Source organism: Parasteatoda tepidariorum, chromosome 1, assembly GCF_982258835.1.
Source record: "Parasteatoda tepidariorum strain Cologne lab strain chromosome 1, Ptep-v5.0, whole genome shotgun sequence".
In the NCBI taxonomy this organism is placed as follows: Eukaryota; Metazoa; Arthropoda; class Arachnida; order Araneae; family Theridiidae; genus Parasteatoda; species Parasteatoda tepidariorum.
The window spans coordinates 99,771,049-99,788,342 of NC_141755.1; the positions used below are offsets into that span (position 1 = coordinate 99,771,049).

Below are 17,294 nucleotides of genomic sequence, written 5' to 3' on the forward strand. Positions count from 1 at the left end.
ATAAAATAATATTTAAAATATATTTCACCGTTTTTTAATTATTTTTTGAATTTCAGTTGCCCTAGTTAAGATAAAACACGTAAACAACAATAATAAAAACTCAAAGTTCAAATTCTGGAGATGATAGAATTGGAATAATTTTATTCATTTAGCTTGGTTCAATGTTTGATGCAGCAGTTATAGTATTAATGAATTAACGAAAAAAAAAAAAAACTTTACGAATCAAAGAAACAATTTATTTTTCCTGTTTTTAAATAAAGTTTGCTAAGTTTAGTCAGTTTAAACAGTTTAGTCTTATTATTTTTGCCACAATTTTTTCTAGATCATCTTTTCAAGAACAGCTTTTCCTCCATGGTTTTTCATAATTCTTCATTGTCTAAAAAAGAAATAAGGATATTTTTTAAAAGCTAATACATTTAAATATATACTTTAACAAATATATTAAGAACACTTTAAATACATTCATTTTTATTTTGATTATTTGTTTCAATTATTTACTGTTGTTTATTAAAAAGTATAGACGAAATCTTTTACAATAGTCATTTAGTGTAAAATAAGAGATAGAGTAGGAAAAAAAAAGAAGAAGAAAAGGAAAATCACTCATTAAAACAATATTGGAGAATTTTGGGGAAATAATTGTTTCTAAAAAAACAAAGCATGTTGAAGAATGCAAATTCATTAATTTGATAAACTAAAGTATAGTTTAACTTCACACGGAGGACATTTTTTTGTTGTCTATTATTATATAAAATAGATTTATGAATCTTACTATATATAAAATTCTAATGATGGTGTCGCAGTTTTCCATTGTTGTCGGTGCATTTGTATTGGCCAGAAAATCACGTGGTGTGATCCAGTTTTTCCTCATTCGTCTCCTTATTGTTTTGGTTGTAGTCAGCATAAAATTAATAAAAGTCATGCTTTTCGATAAATATTTTTGAATCCCTAACTTAAAGTTATTTTCCGGTACTGCTATTATTACGCTTTTAATTCAAGAGTTTAAAACTAAGAGAATTGCTGTTTTTTTATTAGTATTATAATGTAAATCTGCCTTACATTTTAAGATAAAGTTATTTAGAAAGGTGGTCTAACAATTATTATTTTTGAGCAAATAACATTAATATACTGTTATAAATTACAGTTAAAGAGATCTGTTAAATGATTTAGAACTTAAGGATCAGCTTCGTGCAAAATGAGATGCAGGCAAAAAAAAAAAGTATTTAATATATCCTACCGTTTGGTAAGTGAAAATATTAAATTATGGATGCGAACTCATCAAATTTGTTTCAACAATATAACGTTATAACAACATAAATGTTATTTAAAAAATGATTACTTAGAAAAACGATTTCTGTTTACCAATAGATCTAAATATCTAATATATATAATTCTCTTACGTGGCTCTCCCAAATTTTGGGTGTATTTCTTTTCCGCCGGTGGCAACGTTTGCTTTGTTTTGCTTACGCTACTATTTCTGTTACACGGCGAATCGACCAATGATTGCCGCTAAAAATGTCACATGCCAAATCTATCTGAGGTGACTCAACATATAGCGCTTTTAAAAACGGAATCGGAAATAACCAGAGAGCATCAGCTGCGGCAATCTCATACCATTAAGCTAGGCAGAAGTGAGTAGTCTTTGTAGATAGATCTCTATTTTAGTATTTTGTCGAAAGCGCTTTTTTTCACGAATTTATACATTACGAATTTATTTGACGATTTTTGATTTACATCACGAATTATACTATAGCACATTTCTAATAGGTTTAACGAATTACATGTCATTTATTTGAATTCAAATTTATTTTAATGACTTAGTATTTACTAAAAAGATGTAATTTTTTTATATGGATTTGAATGATTGTTTTGAATTCTTAGAATTGTGTGCATTTGCAATGTACCTAAGGTAGTAGCGAGCGAAGCGATCTTGGTACGCGAAGCAAACCATATAAGACTGCGTAACAATTTTCGGGGGTTGGCGAGCGTTAGCGAGCAGGGGGCGCAGCCCACTAGTCTATAAAAAAAAACGAACAATTTACTTGTACAAGAGATATATCGAATAGAAAATTCTGTCGAAAAGTGAATATTTAATAGAAGCGAATTAAATATAAATATCATTTGCTAATAGAAAAACTATGACGAAACGTTTTCTGAAGATGTAAAACATATAAATAAATGTTACTTTTAATTACAATAGCTACGAATAAAATGCTGTTTTGGAATAACTACATTTCACTTATGTATAGATTGCGTAAACTGAAGCTTCTTGACCGATAGTGTAAAAATTTTTTTTCGAGTCACCTTTTGCTATTGTATTAAATAAATGCATAATGTCAGAGGAGTCGGAATTGATTTTTGTTAGGCGAATATAATATGCAGAAATATATATAATGTCTTTTTAAGAAAAGGTTGTTACATTTATTGTGAAACCTTATATATCTTTAAGCACAGCTGACCTGAAAATCAGCTGACCTGATGGATGTTTAAAAAATAAAATTCTTTGATCTAAAGCACTCGATTTTTTCCTCAAATCTTAGATTTAAGTCAAAAATACTTTTTATACAGTATAATTTATAAATACATTCTCTTGGCAGTCATTCTTTTTTAAAAGTCTGATCTTATATCATTGATATTTAATTCCCCCCCCCCCCCGGCGAAATAATGAAATAAATAAACTATTATATGATAATCAAAATATAGAAGTAAATAATAGACTACATTTAAAAATAAATTAACACGAAACTGTAAAGCTTATAACTTTTTATGAGCCGTATGCCAAGTAGTTTTCTGTTTATTAAACACATTTTACCCACTAATTATACATAAATATAGTAACTGCTTAATAAACACATTTTACCCACTAATTATACATAAATATAGTAACTGTTTATTAAACACAGTTTACCCACTAATTATACACAGTGTTAACTGTACCCGTTTAGTTTTATGTTTATTAAGACTTTTTAATTATATATTTTTTCTTTTTAATTTAAATAATTTGTCTTCACAAATTTGAGATTGTTGAATAAAAAAAAAATTATTTACTTGAATAAAAAAAAAAAAATTATTTACACAGTGATTAGTTTGAAATAATATAATAATTTGAACAATTTTAAATTCGAAATAACATCTTTATTTCTGAAATTTTAAATTAATATTAAGCCTCATTAAAGTTAAATAAAATTCAAATTGCTTTGATGGTATATTTCTGAGAACCAACAAGATTTCCCATTAAACCATTATGGAAACGTCTAGTTCGAACCATCATGAACCATCAAGAATTGTTGGCTCAGGAGAATCAAACTTCTCTTGATGGTTAACCATCATAGTATTAAAGTAACATTTTCCATTATGGAATGATGGAAGTTTATTGGCATATCAAAAACCATGAGCACAGATTACAAAATGTTGGATGATGGTGACCATCAAATGATGTAAGATCATCATGAATCGCACTGAAACCAAAATAAACCATCAAGAATTTTGAATTGGGAAATACGATAAAAAGAGCTGTGGTGGCTTAGGGGATAGAGCGCTCACCTCCTAATGAGGTGAACCGGGTTCGAATCCCAGCAATATCTGGTTGATACGAATTACGCAACCGGCTCGTACCGACCACAATGCTGACGTAAAATATCTTCAGTGGTTGACGGATCATAAGTTAGAATCTCCTTGCCGCCTTGCTAATCGGGGCATATTTTCGTGTTTTTCCTCTCCATGCAACGCAAATCCGGTTAAGTTAAATCAAAAAAGTATTCCACGGAGGCAAATTTCTCCCAGTACTTGATCCAGGAGTTTCCTTGTCTGGATTGGGTAAAAAACTACAAGGCTACGGAGACGAACATTGGTAGTCGTAAACACTAAATTGAATCGGCTGTTTAACGACTGTTATAAAATATAATATAAAATAGCACGACAAAAAGAATTTTAGTTTATTAGGTCTGCAATGTTGCTTAAAGGAAATAGTTTTGACCGGCATTGTTGAAATAAAAGGATAGCTACAGCGCGACATTCTCACCGAGGAAACCCTTTCATTACAAAAGAGAAAACGTAAACACGGAATTGAGTTAAAATTAGGGCAACAGACTAGGTTAAGGGGAAAATTCAGGCCCCTTAAGAAAATAAAAGAAATATTCTTTAAGAAAGCAGAAAGGGAAGGTGGTATAGAGAAGTAGAAAAAAAGTTCCGATTATCGCTACGTCTATGCTTCTAAAAATAGCAACCCCCCCTTTTTTATGAAATGTGTACCCTCTTTGCTTCCTGGATCATACCAGAGTCCCCAACTTTAGCTACTCCCCCCCCCTCGAAAATAGCAAGAAATAGTAACTGCAAAAAGTTAGGGGGAGAGAAAAAAAAACTTGTTTCACACGTTCCAGTACAGTGCAAGAAAAAAAAATGCCCCTTTCACTTTTCTTTTTTTCTACATAAGATTGAAATACATAAAAAAATATATAATGTTGGAGAAAGTGTTTCCCACGTTATATAACCTTGACTCAGATATGAAGGGGGGCGGAAATATAGGATAGTGGATCGTCTGAGAAACCTACTTACCCATATTTAACAATTGAAGGTTACTTTATAGGGGGTGTGCGGTTAACACTTTTAATACTTTCCGTAAAAAATAAATAATATTCACAATGACGCGGAAATTAAAATTAACCTTTTTTTCTTTTCTTTTTTGCTATTGTCATAATGGTATAAACTTCAATTATTATTATAATGGTATAACATTTATAAACTTCATTATACTATCATAAACTTCATTAGGGGATAGAGCGCTCGCTTTCCAATGAGGTAAACCGGGTTCGATCCCGGCGATGGCTGGTCGATACGAATTCTGCATCCGGCTTGTACCAGCCACAGTGATGTGAAATATCCTCAGTGGTAGACAGGTCATGGGATAGAGTCCCCTTGCCGTCAGGTTAGCCGCGGGAGGTTCTCGTGGTCATCCTCTCCATGTAACGCAAATGCGGGTTAGTTCCATTAGAAAGTCCTCCAAGAAGGCAAATTTCTTCCAATACTTGATCCAGGAGTTATCCAATACTTGATCCAAAAACGTATTTTCTCTGAATAGGCATATTTTTTTCGATAGATTTGGATTTTTGACCCTTAAAATATAAGGGGTAGCCGTAATCTGGGAAATACGGTCCCAATAGTTTGTTCAGGAGGTCGAAAGTTTGAACCCATTAATGTAAATTTAATTCACTCTATCTCGAGAACTTTAAAAGCGAATTGAAAATAATTTTACACACAATTGTAAAATTTATTTATCTGAAAACAACTTCAAGCATGCTATAACTTTTATTAAATATTTATTATTTTTAATTATTTTATTAATAATAGTCGAAAAAATTTAAATCGTAAGGAATTTTTAACAACATTTTAAAGAATGCAAATTAAAATCAGAAAATAAGAAATTTGAGTGAAATCCGTCAAATAATTCCTGATAAATCGAATTCGACAAAAAAAAATTTTTTTTATTTAAAATTCAATTCTTAAAAAACTATTCGACCAATTTCGTTCAAAAATTTTATCTTGCAATACAAAGTTACACTCTTAAAAATGATGTAAAATTTTTTATTCCTTGCAATTCAAAAATTTTTCAATTATTATTGAATAAAATAATAAAAATTAATTATTTGCTAAAAGTTACTTTTTGTAAGGGAGTATCCTTGGAGAAACGAATTTTATGATTGTGAGCAGAAGTTTTTCAATTCGCTTAAAATGTTCTCGAGAAATGGGGAAATACGCAATAATTAAAATTAGCATTAAGAAGTCGAAACTTTAGACCGCTTTCCTGACAAAACTATAGGAACCATATTTCCCAGATTGCAGCCACCCCTTATATTTTGAGAGTCAGAAATCCGAATCCGTCGGAAACAAAGGTATGTTTATTCAGAGAAAGTACGTTCGTTTGCCTGATTTTGTAATTTAAAATATTGCCTGCTCTAATTATCATATTTGAGGTTACCTTTCCTTAGCCATCAAGATTGAAAAAAAAAAGTCCGAATCGAAAGAGAGCTACATTAGTAAGGCACTAAAATTTTTTTAAGGCCATCTAGAATAAGGAATCGCAGGAATTACAACATCTTGATATTTTAAACAACTACAGTAACAATAAATTACACTTCAAATATATTATCAGTTAATGAACGGCTTTTTAACAAACAATTAGATTTCTAAGTCTCTAACACATGTTTAAAAAAGCAAATTCGTTTTTAATCATACAATCACGCTCCATCGAGAATATTTTTCTATATTGAATCGCTTTTATGTAAGAGCAGGTGAAATATTCGCCGTATGAATTTTCGCTTTTATGAGATATATTAATGTTTGGTTGTAGTTTGGGTTAATAACATTGTTTCCTAGCATAGCAATGACTAACTAAACTACTAGCTGACTAACTAAACTACAAACTAATTACTAACTCAATTCTACAAACTAAATTATCTTCTTAATTAAATAAGCATTGGACTACCATATTTCACTACCAGTGTTTTATTTCGATAAATTAAAGAGTAAAAGCTAGGCTTAGATATTTTAATTTCCATCATAAATTGCGTCGTAAAAATAATTTGGAAATAAGCTGTGAATAATAAATGGCGACAAGCTTTGTGTGGTTGTAATAGGTACAAAACATATTTTAAAATATTAAAAAAAAAAAAAAAAAAAATCAAAATATATTCAGAAAAATTCAGTGCGGTTCAGATTTTGGGATGATTTGGTTAAAAGAAATTCCGTGTATTTTTGGTTTCGGAATTGTTTGCTCTCGAAACACCCCGTATGCTTCTGGTTTCAAGGTGATTATGGGTCAAAAAAATCTCGTGTGTTTTAATTTTAGGACGAACTCTAAATCCCCTGTATTTCTGGTTTTGGAAGCTTCCATAAGTGAGCGCGAACTTATATCTACTTTACATTGCAATCTAATAAACAGATAACAGGTAATATAACTCTTAAATAAACAGATCAGAGCCATGATGACTCAGGAGATAGGGTGTTCGCCTCCCAATGAGCTGCATCGGGTTCGAATCCCCGCTGTGGCTGGTCGATACGAATTCCACATTCGGCTTGCACCGACCGCAGTTGTAGACGGTTCATGAGTTAGAGTTCGTAACGAAATCTCCACGTAACGAAATGCGGGTTAGCTCCATCTAAGAGTCCTCCACGAAAGCAAATTTCTCTCAATACTTGATCCAGGAGTTCCCTTGTCGTCTGGATTGGGTTCAAAATTACAAGGTACATTGGTAGCTGTAAACTCAAATTTCGGTCGGTTGTTCAAGGACGTTTATAAAATTAAGAGATTAATTATTCACCAATAGAAAACAAATAAATTTCTCGTGAATTTACTGATAAACAAAAAAGCAAAGGATTTGAGGTTCCAAAACCACCTCCTGTCGTAAGGAAATCAAATAAACAGACATGATAGATTCAGGGTGAAACGATGAAGATATCAAAGAGACAGGTTAAGGTGAAGTTTTCCAAGCATGCCAAATATGACTGCTTGATTATTGATAGAATGACTTTTCAAAAATAGATCCATCATTTATAAATTATCTAATGTCTGAAGTTCGTCGTCATGTTGTCGAAAGTAAGCTTTTCACACGCCAAAGATTGACATTTCCTCTGAAAGCATCCGAGCATGGACCGCCAAATTATTATCTTCATCGCCAAAAAACAAATCTGAATTTAAAGTAAGCGCAACATTATTTTTTAATCATTATTTGTCTAGAAAATGACATTATACTGGAACTATATTTTTTTTAAACCAATAAGTAATGTTGTTATCAATGTGTAATTATATGTAATTATTTAAATTAATCGTTAATATGTAGTTATTTAAAATAATCGTATGCACATGCAATTTAATGAGGAATAGTTTAAATTAATTTTGAATTAATAGGTTAACAATGAGCTAGTTGTAATAAAACAAGTAATATATAAAAAAAAATCAAAGTCAATTCCTACTTAAGTCAATAAAGAAAAATTTTATTTTAGTAACTTTTTATTAAATAATTACAACTTTTTCTCCATATGAAACTAAAGTTAATTCATTACATGTTAGGAAATCGTTTTAATATTTTAGAATATGTTTTGTACCTATAATAACCATACAAAGCTTCCGGCAATTTAAGTATTTCCTGCAACTGTAGTTTATTTACAACTAATTTCCAGATATTTACTATAGTGCAATTTATGACGGAAAATTAAAATATCTAAGTCTAGCACTTACACCATAATTTATCAACATAAAACACTTGTAGTTCAATAAGGAAATCCATTGCTTTTTAACTAAGAAATTAAATTTCATCGCTATGCAAGGAAAGAATGTTGTTAACCTAAACTGCAAACAAACATTAATATCTGAATATTTTGGTTGAAAAATCTTATAAAAGCGAAAATTCATATAGCAAATATTTCACCTGTCTAAGCTATATAATATTGAAAAATAATCTCGATGTAGTGTGATTGTATGATTTAAAACGAATAGGCCTTTTTAAACATAATGTGTTCATATGTTAGTGAGAGAGTTAAAAATTGCTAATTAGTTGTTAAAAAGCCGTACATTAACTGATAATTTCTTTGAAGCGTAATTTTTTGTTACTGTAGTAGTTAAAAATAGAATTCATGAACTAGCATATTATTAGTCGTTTTTTCTTCTTCCGTGAATGAGAATCTTTTCCTTGATTGAGAATCTTGAGAATCTTCCGTGAATCTTAAACATTTTGGTACCTGAAACTCAAGTTAACTTATTTTCTCTGAAATTTTGGATATTATAATTAATTTCCCTGCTTTTTTCCAGATTGATCAATTTCTCCTAGTTCTGTGGCCATCCGAATAATTGGTTAGCTTAAAAAATAACATTAAGAGGGCAACTACTAATTGATAGCAAGTCTGCTAATTGAAAGGCAAAAAATAGATGAGAATACGGTTACGATTGTTAATCTAACAAAAATGACTGATAAGTGATTAGATGATTTATGATTGGACAGCTAATAAAAAAAATACTATCAAGGTGCGAAAATATACAATAAGGGCTTATAAGCAGATTATTTAAACCTTTTTTAATAGAAATTCTAAAACTGATATTTAATGTATGATGAACTTAATGTTTTATAAGCCTGAGAACTCATTAAAATTAGAAGTGATTACTTGATAAGTTTTAAAATTTATGAGAAGAGATTTCCTGAAAAGTAATTTCCTGAGAACTGATTAATATTATAAAAAAGTGGTGAAGCTTTTGTGTATTGAGCGTTCATGAACTAATAAAGAGATTATTTGCCGATGTAGATTTAATGTATATTGATAGGCTGAATGTTACATAAGCTTCAGAACTGATTAAAATTATGATAAACGATGTGCGAGAGCTTATCAAAATTATGAGCTATGATATATAAAGTGTTGATGCATTAATGGAGAATATATTTGCCAACATAGATTTAATAAATGATGATCAGCTTAACATTTATAGGCCTGACAACTTATTATAATTATGAGAAGTGTTTATCTGAGAATTGATTAAAATTATGAGATTATGAGAAATGATGGAGCTTTGATATATAAAGTGTTCATGCAATAATAGAGAGAGTAATTGTCAACTTATGAAATTATGAAAAGTGATATGAGAACTGATTAAATTTTAAGTAGTTACCTGAGAACTAATTAAAACTGATGATATGTGATTAAGTTTTGATATAGAACATACAAAGCATTCATTCACTAAGGGAGAGAGATTTTATGTATGGTAATGAACCTAATGTTTTATAGGCTCGAAAAATTATGTGTGAGAACTGATTAAAATTATGAGAAATGAAGTGCCAGAACTGATTAAAATTTTGAGAAATGATGTGCTAGAACTGACTATAATTATAATAAGTGATTGCCAGAGAATTGATTCAATAATGAGAAGTAATTAAACACATTTCGAATGTTTCGCTATTTTTTTGCGAAATTATATTAAGTTTGATTTTTTCCCCACATAATTATTCGATTGATTGCTATTGAGCTTTGCGTGACTGTGAGTGAAGTTTTGATATTTTGTTGGGAGGTTTTCATTCAAGCTAATCATTCACTCATGCTATGGTAATAAATATCATTTCACAACAGGATGGGAGGGCCCCCCTCCATATAAAAGAAACAAAACAAATTATTCCAATATTAAGACTGTTTTTTTTTATTCCATTCCGACTAAGGGTGTGATTAATGTTTTTTCATCACGCTTTTTCGCTTTATTTTGATCATTTTTCGTGGCATAGCATGCCGCCGCAAAGAAACCTGAGAGAATATTTTTAATTTGTTTCATTCATTAGGAACACATGAAAATGTCTGCACGACATTTCTTATAAATACTAAACTGAAGTAAACGGACGTTCGATAAAAATTTAATGTTTACTGTATTGTAACAAATCTTTATCTAAAATGTAACTTTGACTGTTGACTTTTAGATACTTTTCACCATGGTTTATTTTTATAAATTACTATTTTAAGTAAGAGGGAAAATATATAGTTAGGTTTTTAGTGTTTCAAGGCGATTGCATGGTGGAGGTAAAATCAGAAATTAGAATTTTCTGCAAGTTTTTAATGAATATGAATAAAATCATTTTTATCTGCATTTCATATTATCAACAAGTATCCATCCGGTATTTTAGTAATTTGAAAGCAAACGTCAGAAACAAAAATAATCTGGCGTTTTTTTTTTTGGAATAAATTAATGAATTTTCATATTAAAATGAAAAACAAAGCAATAATAATTTTTAAATCGATTCAAATAATAAAATGAGTAAAATCATGCACAATGCAGAAATAAATAAATAAGTAAACTAAAATAATCGAAACAATTTAAATAACTTTTGACCTAACGATAGGATCTTCACGTTTTAGGACTCAATTTTAATGACTTGAGGGGGTGACCTCAAATTTTCTAATTAATTAGTACACAGACGACATTTTAAGTACGACTCAAATACGTACTTTCTTTGAATAAACATGCCTCTTTTTTGACTGATTTGAATTCCGTTTAAATTATGTGGTGTCTACACATTGGGACAGTAACTTATGCTGTACCATGGAACCTATTTTAAGGTGCACCATAAGCATGATTTTTAATAATTTTAGTTTCTTTTGCAACAAAAGAATCAATCTTTTGCAATCTTTTCAAATACAGCAAATGTTATATTCTACTAGTTTAATTCAGTTGAAAGTGTTATTGCAATATTTTAATCGCTTATTTTAATTTACGTATTATGAATTTGAAAGCAGTGAAATTGTTTTCTAACATAAGATTTGGATGCATGCATTTTTAGTTTAATCACTTAATTTTCTGATTTCTAGAACAATTCCTTTCTTAGTACCATCACCAAATAAATTTCATTAGTTTGAAGTAATTTTCAATAAAGTTTCTAATTTGTTAATAAAAGGCAAGGAATTTCCACTGACAGTAAATTTCGTCTAGTAAAATGCTGCGTTTTGAATCATACTGTCACATTTTTTCCAAATTTGAGAGTTTGTGTCTTTGTGCTATAGATTGGAATATTACAATAGCTCGAAGATGGCACATGAAAACTATTCGGATATTGAGACACTTGACTCTCTATAAATGGATTCTCCTCCCCCCCCCCCCACAAAAAAAGAACAATTTGACCCTAAGGCTTCAATCGAACAAATGCCATTTCAGTGCAGAAAGAACATGGAGTATACAGGCATGAAGTGCTAAATGAATTGGAGCCTATCTTTCTTATTCTTATGATTATTATGACTTAATGATGAGCCGCGATGGCTCAGGGGATAAAGAGTTCGACCTCAATTAAGGTGAACCGGGTTCGGATCCCAGAGATGACTGGTTGATACGAATTCATTGGTATCTGGCTATCATGGCCATCTGGCTAACCATGTGAGGTTTTCGTGGTTTACCTCTTCATGTAACGCAAATGAGGATTAGTTCCATCAAAAATCCTCCACGGCGGCAAGTTTCTCCCAATACTTGAGCCAGAAGTTCCCTTGTCTTCTGGATTGGGTTCAAAATTATAAGGCTACGGAGTTGAATATTAGTAGTAGTAGTCGTAAACCCGAAAAACTGGGTCGGTTGCTCAACGACTATTATAAAATTATGTCTTAATGATATGTGGATGATAATGGGACCATTGAAACTTCACAGCAAGCTTATTTTAAATTAATATTTTGTCATAACTAAATAGTACCTTCAAAACTGAAATTTCCTGCCCCCGGTTAGAAACATTTATAAAAGTTTTCGTTATTCTTCCACCATCCCTTAAAGTAAGAATATTTTATTATTAAACTAAGGATACGACTTCCGAGCTTAGTATGTGACAATATAGAATCTATCATTCTTGTCGCAAAAAATTCTAGAAACAATTATATAGTCAAAAGGTTCATTTTCGCTCCCTTAATAACAATCCCACATTCGTTAGTTTAATAAAAAAAAATCAAACTGAGAACTTCAATTCTTTGATTTAAACATCTACAATATATATGTTACTGTGAATAACTGAAATAGGTGATTGTTGACTTCCACCCGTGAATGTCGACAATCACATAGTCGCTTTGGTAAATGTCCGAAATATATACTAGTGCCACTACCCGGTATACATTTGACCGGTACTCCAAACACTGATGTTTCTCCTAATCTATCCTTAGCAGATATAAAAATAACGAATAAATATAATAATATCAACGAATAAATTAATATCAAATCGGATATCACAAATACTTCTGACATTCACCAAAGCGACTATGTGATTGTTGACATTCACCGGTGAAAGTCGACATTCTTTTGTTTTCGGTCATTCACCATAACATATATATTTTAAATTTAGTATCTTAATGTTTGTTAATAACTATCTTTAAATGTATAATTTCTAATTTAAATGGCTGACAAATTATTTTTTTCTTAATCCATTTGTGTCGTTAAAAAGATATTATAAAATAGCTATGTGTATTTGAAAAATATATTATGAGAATATACGAGATAATATATTATGAGAGTATTTGAAAATACATCATGTGTATTTGAACATTTTATTTAGATTGAAAATCTGACAATAATTTAAATTAAAAATTAATGCATGAAATGTGTCCCAAGGTACAACCATCACTTAATTTCCTCCAATTTCTTCACAAGGTTAAAATACCCTTTGCTGTGCTACAAATCCATGAAGGAAAATAAGAGGCTAAAAAAAGTAAAAAACAAATGCATTTTTAATGGTTGTTCCATTACGTAACTTTATCAATTGAGCCACACTTTCCCCATTACATATATATATTTGTGATAGGTATATATCAAATATAACTCTGGGCTTATATACAATTGAAGCTAATAGTTCTGACTGTGCACTTCTTCATCAAGAAAATTGCGGCCAGTTTTGTGACATAAAAAAGATAGACAAGAAAAATAGTTGAAAGAACGTCACGGGACCCTACAATTTCATTTTTTTTTTATTCACTTCCTTGATTGGGGCAATTGAAAAAAAAAATGATACATTGACAGAAAAAGCGGTCCTTTTATTGTGCTGTCCACTTAATGATAGACCAAAAGATAATCTTTTATAAGATATTACGTTTTTTTTGTGTATTATTATGTGTATTATTTATTGCGCACTATTTTTATGCGTTGTTAACAATTTTAGAATAACAGTAGTTTTTCTATTATTTGATAGTATAACAAGAAATACTAAAAAAAAAATTTTTTTAAAGTCAATTCTTTCTTAGGTCAAGAAAAAAAAATTATATTTCAGTTATTTTTTATTTAATAATTAAAATTTTTTATCCCATATTAAACTAAAATTAATTAAATTTAATTTATGAATTAATATTCGAAAAAAATCATTCACTACAAGTTTAAAAAAATGTATTTGAACTTGAGAGGACGAATAAAAAGTATTTTATTAACGATTGAAAATTTGAACAAGATATGGGGAAAGTGTGGAACTAATAAAAGGAATTGAAAAACAGGAAACTTCGACCACAACCTCTATTAGATAATCTTATGTTTAAATATTTGAAAATTTTTTAAATGTATATTTTCTAACAGAAAATAGATATTGTTGATTTTGCTTCAAAATTTTCCAATTACTAAAAAAACAAAGGAACAAATAATAAAGTTTGAAACTGCCCTGTTAATGGACATGCATAATTTTGTTTTTCAAATATTGATTTTTAGCTTTATATTCATACTTGTGCATAGATTGATGTGAATTAAACATTATAATCAAAAACATTAGTCATCATTATTACAATAATCATAATATAATTTTTTAAACTTTCTTATAATAAATGTATATTTAATTAGAACAATTATGCAATTTTTTTTTCAATATTCATAAACTTATGATAGCTGAAATATTTAGACTCGTGAGTTACATAATTTTTAATTTTTATTTTTATTTCAAGAGCAATAATTACTGACAAACTGTTCTAAATTATTTTAGATTTGAAGATTTATTCGATGCTTTTTAATCAACATTTCGCTAAAAAATATTTTGCAGATGTAAGCGAAATTCAAATACTTTTAAATTATTTAAGCTCAAGAGTCAACAAGAGTTCCCAATTTCCAGAAGCCAGAACCAATTCATAAGAGCAAGCATTTTACGGAATAGAAAGTGGTATAGGCAAAATGTAGGAAAGGGGGTCACGTGTCCCAATAATATTCCGAGAGATTTTGTTATTAAAATTGCTATTATTATGTAATTTATGAATATTTTCGTGATTATCGTTAGTAGTTGCAGAATTTGCCTGAAAAAAATTTTAATTTTCCAGAAGTTGGAGAAAAAAAAAAGCAACACTGTATTAAAAGATAGGGAGCCAGCTACAATTTTTCAGGCACCAGTGACCAGTTGTAGACCCTAGCTGAGGTACATATCAAACTACATATTATTACAGTTTTCGAAGGAAAAAAATAATAGCTTAGTTTTAAAAAATATCTAAAACGCAGCCTCCATAAATATTCGCCCACAACAAAACAGAAGGACCTGGAAATAATTTCAAATTTTTCAGACGTTGGAAAAGAAAGCAAAAACTGTACTAAAAAATTGGGTGCCAGCTACAATTTCTTAAGGTACCTGGATTTGAAGACCCCGGCTTAGGTACATATCAAGCTACATTTTGTTACAGCTTTCGAAGGAAAAAAAATAGTAGCTTATCTTTAAAAATATCTAAACCGCATTACTTATAAATATTCTCATACAACGAAACAGAACTTGAAGAAAAAAGTCTAATTTTTCAGATGTTGGAAGGAAAAAAAAGCAAAACTGTACTGAAAATTTGGGTGCCAGCTACAATTTTTTAAGCTCCCGAGACTTGCAGATCTCAGATTGGGTAAATATCAAGCTACATTTTATTTCAGTTATGAAGAAAAAAAATAGCGTAGCTTTAAAAATGTCTAAACTGCAGCCTCAATAAATATTCGCCCACAACTAAATGGAAGGACAATTTTGACAGTGTGTCCCAAAGAGAACTTGATTTATAATTCATTCATTGTAATTCATAAGAAAGGAATTCATATCAACTGCTGGGCGTTATTACGCCAAGGACATTCCTTCAATGGCTAGACAACTCACATTTTTTTGTCTTCTTCTACTTGCGTCTGAGAGACAAAATAAAAGTCTCCTACACTGAAAGCTCTTTTTTTTTTATGGAAGCAACAACGTTAAATTTAAATGCGAATAACCTCATTTATGCGGAGTTTATGGATACGTGAGCATTGGGGTTTATTGAAATTATTAGACAAATTCATACAGTTAATGGCCAGGTCACAATTCACCTGTAATACTTCGCAATACAGTCGACGCTTGATACAACGACCTCTTTCGAAAGGGACGTTTTAATGCGAGGTCGTTATACAGCGAGTGCACATAAATACAAAATGGTAAACTCGAATATCCAGGATAAAAATGTACGAGGTCGTGGTCACTCTTCCTTCAGTGTGTTTCACATTTAATGTGAAAGTTTATTTTATTTTATAACGGTCGTTGAACAGTAGACCCAATTTTTGGCTTTACGACTACTAATGTTCAACTCCGTAGCCTTGTAATTTTGAACCCAATCCAGGAGACAAGGGAACTCCTGGATCAAGTACTGGGAGAAATTTGCCTTCGTGGAGGACTTTTTCTTTGGTGGAACTAACCCGCATTCGCGTTACATGGAGAGGAAGATCACGAGAATCTCCCACGGTTAGCCTGTCGGCAAAGAGACTCTAACCCATGATCCGTCTACCACTGAGGATATTTTACGTCAGCACTGTGGTCGGTGCAAGCCGGATGCGGAATTCGTATAGAGCAGCCATCGCCGGGATCGAACCTCGGTTCACCTCATTGGAAGCCGAACGCTTTATTCCCTGAGCCATCGCTGCTCTAATGTGAAATTTAATGTGAATGAAGGGGAAAAAAGCTACTAAATTTCTGTCTATATAATAAAATGGGGGGTATTTCTGTATCGTATCGTGATCTACCGCTCGTCAAGGGGCCAAATAAATTTTTAATTTGAACATCTAAATAAAAATTTATAAAAAACACGTAGATGTTTTCCCGGGGGTGGCTACGAGTTATACGTTTCCAATTGGTCACTTTCTGTGATGTTTTTTTCCCCTCACGGGCTGCTGCCTGAAAGTTGTCAAGACTTCATGAAAATTCTGCCACAGTACTGGAATCTCCCCTTGAAATCAACGGTTCAACGCTGAATGCTTAAATAACATTGCATCCATGGAATCGAAAACTGTACCATATGTGTCGGTCGTTATGATGTATGGGTTATTATGTAATGAAAGATTGAGAAAAGAGCGTAAACTGTATTTTGATTTTCAAAAAACCTCTGTATGAAGACTTTTTACTTTAAAAAAAATGTAAACAATTGAAACGCAGAACGAAACGACAAAAAATTCTCGAAATCGAAATGTATCTCGATTCAAAGATAAAAGCATTATGATAAATGTATTCATAATATTTAAAGGGTAAAGAAATTGTATTTACAAAAAATTAATAAAATTATTCATTTACAATTTCCGAGAAAAATGTAAGATTACTTAAATGTCACTCTCCTGACCTGTCCAAAGTATTTTCTTAAATTTATTTAAACATTTTTACACCGAAATTTCGATATTTAAAGTATATTAAACTATCTTAACAAAAATGTGTAAAATAATATTTTTAACACATTTAAAAGTTTATCTCAAGGCTTTCATGTCACTCTTGGCGAAAGAAATTTTTCTATAATTTTAAGATAAAACGAGTGAATTTTTAGTCCTGCCTATTGCAAACCTGTTTATTCTCACCATTCTAATGAACTGA

At 30.5% G+C, this 17,294-nt stretch overlaps 1 long non-coding RNA gene across 2 annotated transcripts in view; it reads right to left on the reverse strand.

Moving 5' to 3' along the window:
* Positions 1 to 214: 214 nt before the first annotated feature.
* LOC107451852 (uncharacterized) overlaps positions 215 to 17,294 on the reverse strand; it is a 204,140-nt gene continuing 187,060 nt past the window's right edge. For both annotated transcript variants that reach the window (XR_015428582.1, XR_015428583.1), the window contains one exon: positions 215 to 376. This is a non-coding gene — a long non-coding RNA (uncharacterized LOC107451852). The remainder of the gene's footprint in view (positions 377 to 17,294) is intronic.